Raw genomic sequence first — 16928 nt, 5'->3', positions numbered from 1 at the left:
TGGTGAAAGCAGAGGCCTGTGAGGCCCCGTCTGTCTTCCCCACCACCCTGGTCTGTACTGCTACCTGATGTGCATGGCTGGGGCAAAGGCTGCTGCAGGGCAAGGAGGCCTGGCCACCGCAGGGAGGTGGGCAGTGGGCTCAGCTCCCAGGATGTCGTGGGGTTGGGGTGCAGTGGGCATCTGCTCCTGGCATCAGAAGACACTTCCAGAGAGAAGCAAGAAGAGCTGGTAGTTGAAGGGACAGGGCCTGGGATCACCCACCAATCCACCCGTAAGCTGCCACTGTCCAGGTCTGTCCAGGGCAATGGGGCGAGCCCCTCTCAGCCTCAGACCCTGCCATGACTCCCACACGGTAGAATAAGATCCAAATCCCTTAGGAGCCCCCAGCCCACCCCTCCCGTCTCGTGCCCCTGCACAGCTTCCTGTGCAGCATGGGGCCCCTCCCGAGTGGCACAGCTCCTGGGTTTCTTCCCTGTTTCACGCCTCCGTGCCTTTGCCCACGCAGCCCAGGAGGCTGTCACTTGCAATTTAACTAATGTCAATGGATGAAAACTGCCAAGGGCTTACAGAAAGAAAGGCTCATTCCTTGGAGAGCGAGGGCCACCTCCACAGGGGAGGGCCTGTCCTGGGGCCCGAGCTCCAGGGGACAAACAGCCGGGCTCTTTCTGGATGCATCTGGCCTCCTTGCTCCCCACCGATCCAGCACCTTCTTGGTGGTCCAGACAGTGGGGAAGAGCCTCTGGCTTTGGAGTCCAACAGACAAGGGATCCAACCCCAGTTCTGCCACTTGCTGACCCTGAGCAAGTTCCTCTCAGACCCAGATTCTTCATTTCCATGACGTAAGACCAAAGGAGGTGACCAGTGGGAAGAGCCGGCATGTGGGCCAGCGTGCACAACTATCTGGATAAACAGTCCTGCTGGGATTTGGGGCTGGTGTTCAGGGTGAGCTCAACTCCTGTGCCTGTCTTGGGTCAGGTTTTGGGGGGAGGTAGGATCCTTAACTTCAGGCCCCGCAGAGCCCCTGGACTTTGGAGCTGTCTGCCCCATCCGTCCCCAGAGCCTGTGGTGGCACTGAGCTTGCAGGGGGTGACCAGCATACCCATGCTGAACCCCGTCCCACAAGCATCTGTCAAGCCGCTCTGTGTGTTCCCAGAGGGGATAATTGCAGGCTCTGTGCCCCGGGGAGACGGATGTCAAACAAGCAGTGGCAGCACCAGGTGCCAGGCCCTCAGGGCTGGGGAGCACGGAGGAGCACCACCAGTTGGGGGTGGGTGCCGGCACAGGTTTCCTGGCGGATGGCTGCTGAGTGAGCGGGTTTTGAAGTTGAGCAGGGAGAAGCTGACCAGGCCAAGGGTGAGGAGACCGGAGCTTGGCAACTGTCCAAGAAGCACCAGGCCTGGGAGCAGTCGGGGAGGAGTGGCGGGGGCCACAGGCAGTTTGGTGTTGGACGAGTCACCCAGGACTTCCGGGTGGGCAGACCCGCCCGAGGAGGGCCATGCTCCCAGTGGACAGAGGAAGCTTCCTGAGGCTGCCCGTGGCCAGGGCGGGGCTGGGCCTGGCAGCCACATCTCCAGGTGTCTCCACAGCAAGCAGCCCAGATGCCAACTTCAGAGGAAGCAGGGCATCTCAGTCTCCTGGTGAGAGGGAGGAGCAAGCTCTTTTGGCATCTCTTCTTACTAGAGCACTGTCCCATCTTAGGACACCCACTCTCGTGGCCTCATCTAACCTGTTTTCTTCCCAATAGCCCCACCTGCAAGTACCATCATAATGGAGCCTTCAACGTATGAATTTGTGGAGACACAAACCTCAGTCCATAGCAGAGGGGAAGACCCACCTTCTGGCCCTTTGGTCTTGGCCTCTGAAGCTCTACAAAATCTGCTTTCTCCTGCATTTGGAATGTGCTGATTTTACTGAACGTGATCAGTCACTGGGAACCTCGTGCCCTCGGCTCCTTTCCCTGCTCCCTGTCATGCTGATCTGCAGCCTGGATGAGGGGAATTGTACACCACAAAGACCTATGCTGTGGAGAGGATAAAATACCCTCTAAATGCACATTATTGTTATTTTTATTACAGGCATCAGAGCAAAGCCGGCCGTTCAAAAGAGCTAATTTAGTTAGATCAGGAATAAGTGCTACTTGAGTTGAAAACTCATTCTCCTTTGCGATATTTTCTTTTGGGTATAAATCAAGAGAAGGGCTTTTAAAATATTTTTAGTACAAACACATTTCAATCATATGGTCAGTCACCTCTTAGCACAGTTACTGAACAGGGATCTCCATGTGATTTCCAAGATTGACTTGCCGTGACGGCTCAGCAATCCTTTTCTCCATTCAAACCACACTCGGTTTCTCTGATTTGAAAAGGGAGCAGGGAGAGTTGCCCACGCCTTTGCGTGGAAGACCTGGTGTCCTGCGGGAGGCGGAGGTTCTGCTGTAGACCCGCTTCGGCGTGGAATCGAGACTCAACTTGTGGTTTCAGGTATTCTCTCCCCTCTCAAGTCCCTTCCCCAAGTGGCATCTTACGTTATCCTGGATGCCGGAAATTCCAGCATCCAGCATGCAGCCCCCAAACCACTTACTACAGTCACTGTCCCGGAGGACCCCACCACACTGGTGACACCCCAAACCCATGGCAGACATCATTGATTGATCGGGATGGTTTCCCACTCTGCCTTGCTCTCGACCAGGAGCTCCTGGTAGACATTCCCGACACATCGGATCAGCCCCCAAACATGGTGGGGATGAAGGGGAGGAGGTGGAGGTGAAGATGATGGAGGCAAGCTATCATGTTTAAAGAAAAATTCATGGTAAAATACATGCAGCATAAAACTCGTTGTCCCAACCTTTGTAAGTACCTAGTTCTGATCTGACCTAGTGCCCCGTTCCTGGCATGGCACACACACACTACTGTGCCCCCCAGAACTCTCCCCATCTTGTGAAACTGAAGCTCTGTGGCAGCATCTCCCCAGCCCCCTCCCAGCCCCAGTGCTGCTGCTCGGCTCTCTGTGTCCATGATGGTGACTCCCCCGGGTCCCGCATGTCAGAAGCATCCATAGTTCTCATCCTGTGGTGGCTGGCCCTCTTCCCGAGCATGATGTTCTCGAGGTTCATCAAGTCATAGCGCGTGTTGGGATTTCCTTCCTTTTAAGGCTGACGTCCCCTGGTTCCTGCGGAGCACGTGTCGTTGACCCTCGTTGTGGGCCATTGGTCCACTCTGGTTTTACATTTTTTTTACCCCTTACAAAGCCCCCTCCCATTTTGTTCAGTCCCACGATAGCCCTTCTGAGTAGACTGAGAAGCAAGAGAAGTTGGTTTTGATGCTAGAGGATAGTCAGACACCCAGGAATGCACGATTCCGGCTCCGCCAAGCCCTTCTCCTCTAGGGGGTCCTGAAAGGTGAGCTGAGGACCCCCAAAGAACAAGCTAAGTATCGGGAGGCCCTTGAGTATGCCTGGAAAATGAGCCTCTGTTGTGGTTTTGCTGACCAGCCATCTCCAGAGACGCAGAACCAATAGGTATCTCTTTCTAGAATCAGGTTAATTATGAGGAAGTGTCCGGTGTGGTCATGGAGACTAAGTCCCCTCCTCTGCCCCTTTGCAAGCTGAAACCTAGGAAAAAATCAGTGGTGCAGTTTGAAGCCCTGAGACCACAGAACTGATGATATAGATTATAGCTTAGGTCTGAAAGCAAGAACCGAGAGCATTCAGGGCAAGAAAAGATTGATATCTTAGTTCAAGAAATCAGCAGGGGTAAAATTCAACTTTCCTCCTCCTAATTGCTCTATCCGGGCCCCCAGTGGATGAGATGATGGCCACCTACCTTGGGGAGGGCCACCTGCCCTACTGACTGCAGCACCATCCAGACGCACCCTGATGAACACACCAGAGAAATGTGACCCGCTCTCTAGGCACCCCTTAGCCCTCCTACCTTGACACAGAACTAAGCATCACCGTGTTGCTCTAAAGAGATGCAGAATAAATGAGATGTTGCACCATTCTAGAATCTTGTTGGAAAAATTGCCCCAGAAAATACTGTACTCTGAGCCTGTGCTTGCATTTGACTGGTCTTAAAAATCAACACTTTATCCCAATTATATGTGAAGTTTTGTCACATATCAGATGAAACTAATTTACATTCACAATTCTTGCTCCATTTGTTTATTTTTATTTTTGGTTCTGGGGATTGAACCCAGGAGTCCTTTACCACTGAGCTAAGTCTCCGGCCCTTTTTATTTTTTATTTTGAGAGAAGGTCTTTCTGTGTTGCTTAGGAGCTCACTAAATTGCTGAGGCTGGCTTTGACCTTGTGATCCTCCTGCCTCAGCCTCCTGAGTTGCTGGGATTACAGGCTGTACCATCGAGCCCAGCTTGTTTATTGAAGTAAAATGCGCACACTGGAAAGGGTACCTTCTGTGAGGTGAAGCTCTGTGATTCTCACAATGAACACATCTGTGCAATCCGCTCCCAGAGCAAGAAAACGAGCATCCGGCTTCAGGGGAAGTCCCCTGCTGTCCTTACTGTCCTTTTGAACTGAGAACCCAACGCACCACGGCATTCTGATTCTGCTCCAAGTGGATTCATTCCAGGTGGCCTTTCTCCTGGCAGTGATTTTGCTCTGATGACAAGAGCCTCTTGCTGTAAGAGCAGTAAAGAGCTTGCTATAAAGAAAGGGCAGCAGAAGCAGGGCAGGCAGGGGCCCACGGGTCACTGGTACAATATCCGATTTTCTGGAAAAGATAAAATCATCCATCAGACTTGTCTGACTGTCTCAGAGAAGGAGTTCCAGCCGGCGACTCCAAGAAACACTGAGATTTGGAGTCAAGCACACATCTGGGTCCTTTGGACAGAATCCTACACGTCCAGCACCGATCTGGGGACTATGGTGCAGACACAAATTGGGCATGGACCCCATGTCCCTCTCCTGTGGCTGCCATAACAAATGGCCACCGACTGCGTGGTTTAAAACAACAGAAATTTATTCTGCTTTGGATCAGGAGGCCAGAGGCTGGAGTGGAGGCCCAGTAGGGCCGGTTCCTCTGGGCTGTGGGGAGCAGGGCTCCAGCTCCCTGGCTCCCGGTGCTGTGCTCCTGGGTCCTGCCAGGCTCTGCCTCCGTCTGCACATGGCCTTCCCCCTGCAGCTTCTTTTCTGTCTCTTATAAGGATATGTGTCAGAAAAAATAATATTAAGGACATGTGTCGGGGGAGTTAGGACCCACCGGAAATCTAGATCTTTTTAAGAAATTTTTATTTGATTTCACAGTTTTGTGTCTCAGATTGATCTTCTCTTGAGCTCCTGAACCTAATCACATCTGCAAAGACCCTATTTCTTCATAAGGCCCCATTCACAGCTTCCGAGGGACAGGCATCAACTCACCATAGACCCCATTCCCTAGACCAGCCCCCAGGGTGGAGCAGGGTAGGTGACTAGGCTTCCCAGAAGCCCAGCCTAGGCACAGAGTCATGGGCATCTGGGTAGGGGACCAGGAAGCTCGGAGCAAGGGGGCCCTGGGCCCTGAGGACTGGCTGGGAGCTGGGGAGGGGGAACATGCTCAGCCTTGGGGACCCCCTTCTCATCTGTGCAACGAGATGCACCTGCATTGCCCACCTCCCAGGAGTGTGAGGGGTCAAGAGGGAGAGGAGAGCAGGCGGGCGGTGCTGGACCTTCCAGTCCCCCTTGGCTGCTGGGTCTCTTTCCACCCCACGTCCTCAGCCCCTGGCCTGAAGCTGGCACAACACGGCGGCTGGAGACTCGGCAGCTGAGTGAACAATGAAAGCCCGAAGCTCATTCTTTCTTAAAAAAGCAATTTTATTGGGGTATAACTTACACACCATAAAAATTTAAGTGTGCATTCCATGGTTTTTAGTAAATTTATAGATCTGTGCATCCACCCTGCGATCCAGCAGTGGAACAGGGCCACGGCCCACCCTGTGCTGTTTGCGATCCATCCCCATCCCCACCCCTGGCCCTGGGCGGCCACTGCCCTGCTTTCTATGGTACAACTTTGCCTTCTCTGGACATTTCACATAAATGGGATCATGCTATTTGTTGTGTGTGTGTGTCTCGTTTTCTTCCATGTGGAATAATGTCTGGAGGTTCATCCGTGTGGTAGCACGTATTGATTGTTCCCTCCTTTTTATTGATAAACAGGACTTCACTGTCTGCGTCTGCCCCTGTCTAGCCAGTCCCCAACTGATGGACGTTTGAATTGCTTCCAGCTTTTGGCTATTGTGAAGGACACTGCTAGAGACAGATCAGCCGTGTGTGGATGCCTGGTTTATTTCCCGGTGGTCTTGGGTGTGAAATTGCTCTCATACCTGTGAAGCGGGTACCATCAGCAGCGTCCCTCCACGGATGAGGAGGGTGAGGCTCAAGGTGCCAGCAGTACCAGGTTCATGTGAACTTTTAAAAACTGCCACCCCCCAGTGGCTGTGTGGGGTACGTTCCCCTGGCCACGTGTGCAGGCCTGTCTCGATTCCGTCACCGCAGTGCCTTGGGATAGCGTCTCGCCTGGGTTTGAACGCGCATTTTCATAATGACTGATAAAGCTGGGCACCTTCTGTGCTTAGTTAGCCATTTACAATTCCTCTCTGGTGATATGTCTCCTCTGTTTTTTTTTTTTTTTTTTTTTTTTTTGTTTAAGGTCTGTGTGTGCGTATGTGGGGGTGTATTTTAGATATAAGTCTGTTCTTTCCCCATTGCATTGTTTTGGTGCCTTTGCCACAAATCAGTGACCCAGAAATGTTGGTGAGGGCTTTATTCTGACTTTCATTCTGTCCCATTATCCATACATCAATCATTCCGGGCAGGCCCCACTGTCTTGATCACAGAGCGTTACTAGTACGTTTGGAATCAGGTACTATGTCTTCAACTTCGTCCTTTTTAAGAATAGTTTGGGTGATTTTTGGTCTTTTGTCCTTCCATTTAAACTTTGAGATCAGCTAACTAGTTTCTATTTTAAAAAAACCTAATGAGCTGGGTGCACTGGTGAACGCTTGTAATCCCAGCGATTTGGGAGGCAGGCAGCCAGTTTGAGGCCAGCCTCAGTGACTTAGTGAAACCCTAAACCACTTAGCAAGACCCTGTCTCAACATAATAAATAAAAGGGGCTGGGGAGGTGGCTCAGTGGTTAAGTGCCCCTGGGTTAATGCCTGGTACCAAAACATTAAAAAAAAAAAAGAAAACAACCCAATGAGATTTTGATAGGCATTGTATTGAATCTATAGATAAATTTTTGGAGAAATTCCATCTTGGCAATATTGAATCTTTTAACCCAGGAATGTGGGATGTTCTCCATTTATTTAGGTCATCTATAGTTTATCTCAGCAATGTTGGTAGATTTCCACGTGGGTCTTACATTTCTTTGTTAAATTTGTTCCTAAACATTTTTTAATGCTCCTGTGACTGAATTGTCCATTTCATTTTGAACTGTTTGTGGCTAGTACTTGGACGCGATGGCTTCGCACATAGATACTGCATCACCCGACTCTCTCTGACCGAGTCCTTCCTGAAGCTTCTGGCTTAGTTCACCCCTCTGTTTCTAGTTTCTTCAAATAGAAGCTGAGGCTATCTAAGACTTTCTCTTCTTGTGACTTAGACCTTGAAGGTATGAATCCCTCCCTAGGCACTCCAACGTTGTTCATAGATTGTGGGGAATTTTCCCGGGTGTCAAGTATCTTCTAATTTCGTGTCATGATTTCTCCTGTGGCCCTGGAGTTATTGATTTGGACCTGTGCAGTTCAGTTCTGAGTTACTGGGCTCTCAGATTTCCTTCTGTTAGAGTGCAGTGCAGTCTCACTATGGCCGGGAGTGTGTTCCACGAGATGGTCATCCTTTACCAGGGGTGGCCTGGCACATCTCATGTCCTAGGGAAAGTCCCACAAATGCTCAAAGAGAGCACAGGTCCTGGGGCAGGGGTGGGCGGGTCAGCAGCGGGTTTCAGTTGTCTCTGGTCTTAGTTGTTTTTCTGGTTGTGGAGAGTGGGTATTCCTCAAAAGTCATTGTAAAATTGCCTGGTTCTCGTTTTAGTCCTGTGAGTTTTGCTTTGTGTCTACTGAGGCTGTAGCAATAGGGGTGTATGTTTTAATTTCTGTATCTTTTTGATAGGTCCACTCTTATGCTTATGGGTCGACCCTCTTTGTGGATGGCAGTACTTTTTGTCTTAAAGTTTATTTTGTTGAATATTAAAATAATCACTCCCCAGCTCTTTCATGGCCTAATTATTCCTTTAACCTATTTGTGTCTTTGAATGTAAGGTATGACTCTTGCAATAGTGTATGGTTGTATGTTGTTTATTTATCCAGTCTGAAAATCTCTGCCTTTGATGAGGGTATTCAATGACACACATTCAATGTGATTTGTATTTTAGTTATTTTCTGGGTGATTGCTTTAGAAACTACAAAATATATTTTTTAAATATTTATTTTTTAGTTTACAATATCTTTATTTTACATTTATGTGGTGCTAAGGATTGAACCCAGTGCCTCATGCATGGTAGGTGAGTACTCTATCACTGAGCCACAATCCCAGCCCCACTACAAAATATTTTTAAGGTCAATTTTCAGATTAATCTTAACTCATTCTGATCAACTCTAGGAACTTTGCTTCAGTGTAGCCCCCCCCCCCCAACTGTGTGTGATTATTGGCACATAAAGATGACACATGTGTATGTATATATGCCACATTTTTTTTATCCATTTATCCACTGAAGGGCATCTAGGTTGGCTCCATAGTAGCTATTGTGAATTATTCTGCTATAAACATTGATGTGGCTGTGTCCCTGTAGTATGCTGTTTTTAAGTCCTTTGGGTATAGTCCGAAGAAAGGGACAGCTGGGTCAAATGGTGGTTCCATTCCCAGCTTTCCAAGGAATTAAAAGAGAATAAAATCATGGCATTTGCAGGTAATTGAATGGCTTTGGAGAAGATAATGCTAAGTGAAGTTAGCCAATTCCCAAAAAACAAATGCTGAATGTTTTCTCTGATATAAGGAGGCTGACTCATAGTGGGGTAGGGAGGGGGAGCATGGGAGGAATAGATAGGGCAGAGGGGTGGAAGGGAAAGGGAGGGGGCAGGGGATTAATTGGTGGAATGTGATGGACATCACTATCCAAAGTACATGTATGAAGACACGAATTGGGTCTCAACATACTTTATATACAGAGATATGAAAAGTTGTGCTCTGTATGTGTAATAAGAATTGTAATGCATTCTGCTGTCGTGCATTTAAAAAATAAAATCAATAAAAAGGATGCCACATGTGCTTTGCATCTTTTTGTTGTTACAAACCCAACAATCTACTGTTATAATTATTGCTACGTCTTTTAAGTAACTGAAGATATATTGAGAGTGCTTCACATTAGCTTTCCTATTTGCCATTCTCATGCACCTTATTTCTTCCTACGGATTTTACTGACCATCTGTCTAGGGCTGTTTCATTTCTACCTGATGGGCTTCCATTAGCATTTTTTTCTTGTTTTTTTTTTTTTTTTTTGTGGATCTAATAGCAAAATATACCACAAAAAATGTGAGAAATGCAAAAAAGCAGCAAAATGTCATCTCTACCCTACGGAGAGGGCAGCCTCTAAGGGTCTTCAGAGGTTGGATTTGGTAATAAAACAAACGAATGAACAAGGAAAAACTATTATAAATGTGATCAAAGGGCTAAAGGAAAGTATGACAATAAGTCAATAAATCATCTTAATAAGGAGGAAAACTGCTATGAAAGAACCCAAAAGGGAAGTCTGGAGTCAGAGTAAAATAATGGGGAAAATTTGCTTATTTATTAACTTCTTATTATCATACTTTCCTGTACTACTTTGATCACATTGATAATAGCTTTGGGTGTTTGTTTCACTACCAAATTCAACTTCTGGAGACCCTCAGAAACCACATGTCTCCATAATGGAGAGATCATACTTTCCTGTTTCTTTGCAGTTTTCACTTTCTGTTGTTGAACACGGAACATTTTAGGTAGTACCTGGTGCAGTGGATTTTGACTTCCCTAGAAGACTGTTCGCTGGTTTTGTTCTTGTTTAGCAGCTCACCTGGGCTTACCCTGTGGACCCTTTCTCCTGTGTGTAGTTGATGATGCTCAGTTTTTTTTTTTTAATTCTAATTTTTATTTTCAGCCCGGGTTCTGGACCCCCGTGTCTGCAGAGCACAGAGGTTCAGCGTCCGCTGTGCGCCCGACACTGCTAAGCTTCTGGAAAGACAGTGGTGAGCAAACCTGCCCACTGCCCCGGGACCCTCGTGTGCTCAGAGGGGACGGCTGTTTTGCAGGAAAGACCCTTGCGAGGGCCAGTCTTGAGGTACATCCGTGCTTTTCTGCTGGTCTAGAGGAAGGCAGGGCCCTGCCCAAGGAAATCAGCGAGTTTTAACAAGGCTAAAAGCCTTCAAGCCACAATTCTCAACCAAAATTTTGTGAGAATTCTTAAATTTAAATGAAGCATCAATTTCTTATTCAGTCATTTGGTAGCAAAATTTTTGATTTCTGAAATGAATCTTAAGAGCAAGAATATCAAGAGGCCACTTTCAAAACATCTGTTAGAGCGGAGCTTTGAAGCCCTCTTCTCCAGAGAAGTTCCATGGCAGGAGGCCTTTGACCCCGCACGGTGACAGTGTCAGGGAGCTGCAGTGTCCAGACACTTGCCAGTGGATCTGGGCCGCCTGGGTGATGCCAAGCAGCCACACGGAAACTGAGATTCAGCTGAAGAACCGCAAGCTTTGTCTATGACGACGAATGACCTGACGTTTGGAAATGTGCGGTGTTTTGACCAGATCTTGAGTCGCCCTCTGGGAATTCCTAAGTACCACCTCAGAAGGATTTATGGTGTTGCCCATTTTACCTTCCTGTTCTCTTCCCGGGTGGCCTCATTCAGCAGTTATGCCCAAATCTATGTCTCTAGCTCTGACCATCTCCTGGTGGCCATTTCCAAAGCCCTCCTGAGAGTCCCTGCCAGTGTGGCAGTGACGGAGTCACCAAATGTCCATGTGCTCCTGTATCTCCCAGCCTCCCTTGCAGGTGAACCCAGACTCTGGCCAGCGGGATGTGAGCACCCGCACCACCTCCTGGTCCCATCCTTACGAGACGTCCTTGTGACTCCCTGGCTCTCTTCTCTAGCCATGTGACCAGGGAGTCACTTGTTCCAGATGACAAAGCTGCAGGATGGAGGAGGGGTGCCTGCATTTTCATTCTCATCAGAAGTGGGCCTTTCTTGGGGTGCACCCTGACACTTGGGGTTCATTTGTCACTGCAACCCAGCCTGGCTGCACCTCCAGGGTGTCCCACAGACACATCAGAGGGCACCTGTTCAACGTTTTTCCAGGCACCTTCTCCTTTAGATTTGTCTGTGTCCTAGGCAAGTGGCATCGCTGTGCCCCCAAACACCTCAGGGTCTCTCAAGTGTTGCTGGACTTCTCTTTCTCACATTGCACTGCCAGGGTCCTGGGGCCACCTCCGCATGCTCCTCCTGACCCTTCCCTGTCCTCCTGTTCAGCTCTCGTCATGTCTCCCTGGGCTGATGCCATGGATTCCTAGCTGATCTCTGTCTCTTCTCCCTCCAGCTGTTAGAAGGTTCCAGAATTAACTTTCCCAAATATGAATCTGTCATTCCTTTTCTTGAAAACCCTAGAAGGTTCTCGTTGACCTCAGAATAGGCTAAACGCCTTAGTATTCAACACCTGCAACCTCTGGGCTCACCGTCCCCCCGGCCTCATGGTCACTGCTCCAGCCTACACAGCTGGCTGTCACCTCTCCACCTGGGGCCACCAGCCTCATGCCTGTCCCTCCAGCGTGCTGTGCTCAGTTTTACTTCTGCTGAGTCCTGACCCATCCTTCAAGGCCTGCTCCAAGGTGCTTTTCCTTCCTTTCCTGCCAACCTCTTGGGCAGAGTGGATTCTCCCTTCTCTCCTCCTTCCACCAATTCAGCACATATTTCCCTAATAGCTTGTGTTCTCTAGGGTGTTCAGAGCTGTTAAGCAGAAATAAAGAGCTCTAGGGTCAAAAAGTTGGGGTAACAATGGAATCCATCAAAATCCAACCAATATTTAAAGGGCAGAACTTTCCAGTCCTTATCTGCGAGCACCATGTGCCTCTACCTCTGCTGCTGCGCATTTCTGCAGAGTTGCGCGTGGGCTTACCTTCTCTGGGAGCCCTAGGGCAGTCCGTCCTCATTCCCAAATGGGGAACCAGAGCACGCAGCTGGCCAGTGACCAAGAGGAGAGAGCCAGAGAAGTGCTGGAGATGGAGAGGTGGGCACACCCTGGAGGCTACTCACCAGCATGGTGGCACCCACCCAGCAGGTTGGGACTCCCTGCTGAGCCCTTGGCCTTGAGAGGTGCTTGCCTTGTGACTGTGCACACTGCCCAGCCAGGCACATGTGCACAGGACACAGGAGCTGAGAATTTGCAGTCACGGCCCCACCTCACCACAGCAGGAGGTGTGTGTGTGCTGTCAAGGGGACTTGCTGGTGTGCGTTTCAGCAGCGCACACCAAAGCCTGGGCCTTCCAGGTATTCTCCCACCCCCTCCAGACGCCCTGGGGGGCAGTTCAGCTGTGTTGCCAGGGTCCACTGTGACTAGAGGCTTGGTCCCAGGGTGGGGCCTCTAGGACTAGAGCCTTAAGAGTTGGGGGATCAGGGGGTGCTCTGGGAATGTCCTGGGACCCTGCCTCTGCTTCCTCATTCCTGTTTTAGTCTTCCTCTTGTCCCCTCTCGGTCTCCGGCTTGTTGTCTGAGCCCATGAGGGCAGGCCTTGGCCTGCTAGTTCCTGCCACTCCCTGGGCCTGGGACAGTGCCAGGCATGTGGTGGGCACGCAGCAAACATTTGGTGAATGGGGAGACGGAGCAGCCCTTTGCGGTGGATTAGCTGTGCTTCTCGCTGCAGGGCCTGGCCGGCCCACAGAGGTGGTGTTCCAAGGGTCAAGAAGTCCCCACATCCACCAAAAAGCAAATGCTTTGAGAAGTGCCGCTGCAAAGAGCTGCAGACCCTGACTTCCCATCTCCCCTCCTCTGGGGGCGTGGCCGGTCCCACCTCTGGCTCACCATGGCACCCTCTCTCCTGCGGATGCCTTTCCTCAGGCCCTACTCAGGCTCCAGCTCCAGGCCTGAGTCAGGCTCTGACCCACTGTGCCCACTGCCTGGCCCACTGCCCCCACCAGATGACCAGATCCTGGCACCTGATCCTTCTTGCCCAGGCCGTCCCCTCTAGCCCTTGTCGTTTGCTAAAGTCATCAGGAGACATGTCTGAAAGTCACCACAGATTGTCCCAAGAGTGGGAACTGAAAAGGTTCTCCTCCAGCCAGAGGCAGTGAGGGGGCAAGAGGTGGCCTCCTCCGGTGGAGTCCCCCAGCAGCCTGTCCCCCACTTGCCTGCCTGCCAGGCCCTCCCACTCCTGCCTGTGGGGTCCTTACCTGTCTCTGAGGCTAACCCTGCTGAGGGGGAGACATAATTTGACCTTTGTCACATTTGTAAAGTTGAATTAAAATGTTATCTCTAGAGATCTCCAATAACTTAAAAAGTCAGGGGACTTTCAAAGCACATGTGGGTGACTGACTGCTGGAAAGACCTGCTCCTTCCTCCTGCTGGGGGTGGGCATGGCCAGGGCCCCGCAGGAGTGCATTTTGAAATCAAAGGTTTGCGTGGGGTTTTGCTGGCCCACCTAGCTGTACCCCGCCCTCCTGTTGGTGGGGTCTTGCTGTGTTGCCTGGCTGGACTTGCTCTTGTGAACCTCCTGCACCGTCCTCCTGAGTAGTGGGGCTACAGGGGTGGGCAACCGTGCCTGGTTTTCCTGAATCTTTATAAAAAGCTATGCCGTGGGGCTGGGGCTGTGAGTGAGTGGTGAGTGCTTGCCTATCGTGTGCAAGTGCACGTACACACACACACACACACACACACACACACACACACGGCTGTGGGCTCACAGTTGCCTGCACCTCTGAATCACCCAGGGAGCTTGGAGATGACTGAATAATGGAGTTCCAACAGCCTGGGGTCAGGAAAAGGACCTGCGTACTGGGCTTTTTCCCCAGGTGACTCTAATGTCCAGCCTGGGCCTGGAATGCAGGGTTAGCACAGTGGCTCTCAAACTCAGAACCGCTGACGGGCTGAGGAAACAGGGACGCTGATCCCAACCCCGCACCTCTGCTCTGCAGGTCTGTGTGGGGCCAGGTCCCTGTGAATGCTGCAGGTGCTGCTGGTCCAGGGACAGCACTTTGAGGACCACTGGGTTGGGGCAGGGCCATTTTACAGGGGAGGTCACTTGGAATAGGGGAAGGCAAAGAGTCTGAGGCAGGACCTGGGAGTAGGACTTTGTCCTTAGGGTCAACTGCTAACCTCATGTGCCTTCCTCCCCTTCATCTTCAAATTGGGGAAACAGTCCCTGTGCTCTATAGATGTCACAAGGTCACTGAGCCCCGCCCCTAGAACCACGCTTGGCCCACGTGCCCAGTAGGAGCTCATTATGGTCATGGTCACAGTTGCTGGAACTACTGGTCCCCCCAGCAGCTCCCCTTCCCTCAGGCTGTCAGGTGCTCCCTGGGCCACCTGCTCCTCTGGTGTCACTGTCTGTTGACCTGGGACCCTCCCCATCAGACTGTGAGGTCCGGGGAGCGAGGGCCAGGGAGGATTCCCTGGAGGCCCGTGTGTGGCCTGGCGCTGGGAGCAGAGCTGACGAGGGCCGGTGACTGGGGCTGGGCTCCATCTCAGGGCCTCAGTGTCATGACCACAGGGTCCAGAGCCTGGGGGAGTCTGGTACTTGTCCAGTGCACCCCAAGTGCCGGACGCTGAGTTCAAGCATCCACAGGTGCTTGGTGAGTGGCACCTGAGGGGGCTTCATCACCAGGGCTCCGTCAGCCCTTCACAGCCTGGTGCCTGCCGAGCCTGTGGCCACCTGGGAGGGCACCACTGACCCTGCCTCTGCGGCCTGGGTCCCCTTTCTCCTCCTCTGGGCACGCGCCAAAGGGGCCAAGCAGCTCTCCTTTGCTGTTGGCACTGTCCCCATCCTATGTCCCCGAGTCCCTGGGGTGGGTCACTAGAGAGGCAGAGCTCAGGAAGTAGGAGGTGCCTGGAAGGGGGGTGACGGTCCTGCAGGTTCCCCTCCGTCCTCTCCTCCTCTGTCCCTGCCAGCCAGCTCCTGGCCACCACGGCCTCTCCCTGGACCTGAGAAGGAAGAGCCTCCTGAGTGGCTTCCTGTGCCTGTCCTCACAGCAGCGAGGACGATGGCTATAAACATGCCAATACTCTCACTCCCCCACTTAAAACACTCCAGCGTCTCTCAGCAGCCTGTGAATACAAATCGGGTCCCGGACGCCTGCTACTCCCTGGGCACACCAGCTCCTCCCCACCCCCCTCTTCCCAAGTGCCTGTGGCCAGCTCCTTCTTGCCGTTGGCCCTCTGTTCTCAGCCACCTCCTAGGGACCGGGACGTAGGGGCTTCTCTGACCCCTTGTCTCCTTCTCTGATCCTCAGAGCTCAGCCTTCTTCTCTTCTGGTGACTTACTAGTAGCAAAATTGATTTCCCTTAGTATCTATCCACCCCGCTGAGACCAAGACTCCCCAAGAGCCTGGGGATATTGTCCATCTCCTTCATCACAGAGTCCCCACGTTCAGCAATATCTGTGAGCCAAATGACCTGGGGGGGGGGGTCATGATGGCTGTGGGCTCTGAATACACAGGAGGGACAAGCCCTGTTCTTTGCAATGCCTGTAGCCTCATTTGGGCACAGACTGTTCTGGAAAGAGCCCTGGTGGGGCACCGTGCTACCTGCATTCCAGGCCTGGACCCCCTCCCCGACTTGTGAGGGCCCCTAACCGAGTCACTGAGTGATGCGAGCCCGGTGTGAGCGGGGATGGGGGCATGTTTTCTCCCCGCGTGGCTGGGCAGCTTGCCCTGGAGCCCAAGGGGCGAAGGGCTGAGAGCCCTACATACTGGTGACCCCAACGCTGGTGGCACAAGGAGGGCCACTGGGTCAGAGAGCCAGGGCTAGAATCTGGCCTCTGACATACTGGCTGGGTAACCTCGGGGGGGTCCCTGAGCTCTGAATCTGTACCTTATGTGTAAATGGGGACAACTGTACATATGTACTCTGCGGTCCGGTCATGACAGTGACGTCATCACTGCAGGAGACCCCCAGGAGCAGAGGCCCCATTTTCTTTTTGAGCCCTCAGGAAACTGCCCATGGTAGGTGCTCAATAATTTGCCACAGGTTTCTTGAAGGTGATACTTAGAGGCCTTCTGTTATTTAAAACAAAACGAAACAAAATACTAGACCCTGGAAAAGAGCTGAGGGGTGGTGGGGCCTCCCCTTCAACTCCCAGTGGGTGAGCGGAGACGGGGGAGTCTGGGCAGGGGCAGGTGAGGTGGTCTAGGCTGGGATGACCTGGCAGCTCTTCTCTGAGCCCCGGGGCTGGGCTCCCCGTCAAGCCCTCTCCCTGGGCCCCCTGCCTGGCACCTCGCCCCAGCCCCTCACCAACCCTGCTCTGCTCTCTGCCTGCTTTCTAGGCCAGACCTACCTGCAGTTGGCGGCGCCCCTCCTCCCGCACCCTGGAGTCTGATCTGACTGCACGCAGCGTCAAGGCCTTCCATGACACTGAGCCAGAGCTCCCTGTCTGTCCCCTAGCCCCAGTGCTGGGCACAGGTGGACCCTGGTGACTACTGCGTGTGCCACTGATAGTGTCTCCTGGGGAGGGCACTGGTGTGCCAATCCCTGGGGGCCACCGGGAACCCCATTTGCTACCTTTCCTAAATGTTGGAGACTGCACCCCTTTGCCCTGCTCCGCGTTCTCTCTGGAAAGAAGACCCCAACTAAGAGACGAGGCGTGATGGGGTCCCCAGCCTGGGATCTAACTCAGAGGGCTCTGGGGAAGGACAGAGGTCAGGTGGGCTCTGGCCTAGCTGAGTGTAGTACTGACCCGGACCCTGGCCTTGCCAGGGGA

This window comes from Spermophilus citellus (genome assembly GCF_964194105.1).
Source record: "Spermophilus citellus genome assembly, chromosome: 8".
NCBI classification, from domain to species: Eukaryota; Metazoa; Chordata; class Mammalia; order Rodentia; family Sciuridae; genus Spermophilus; species Spermophilus citellus.
This window is presented reverse-complemented; position numbering follows the sequence as displayed.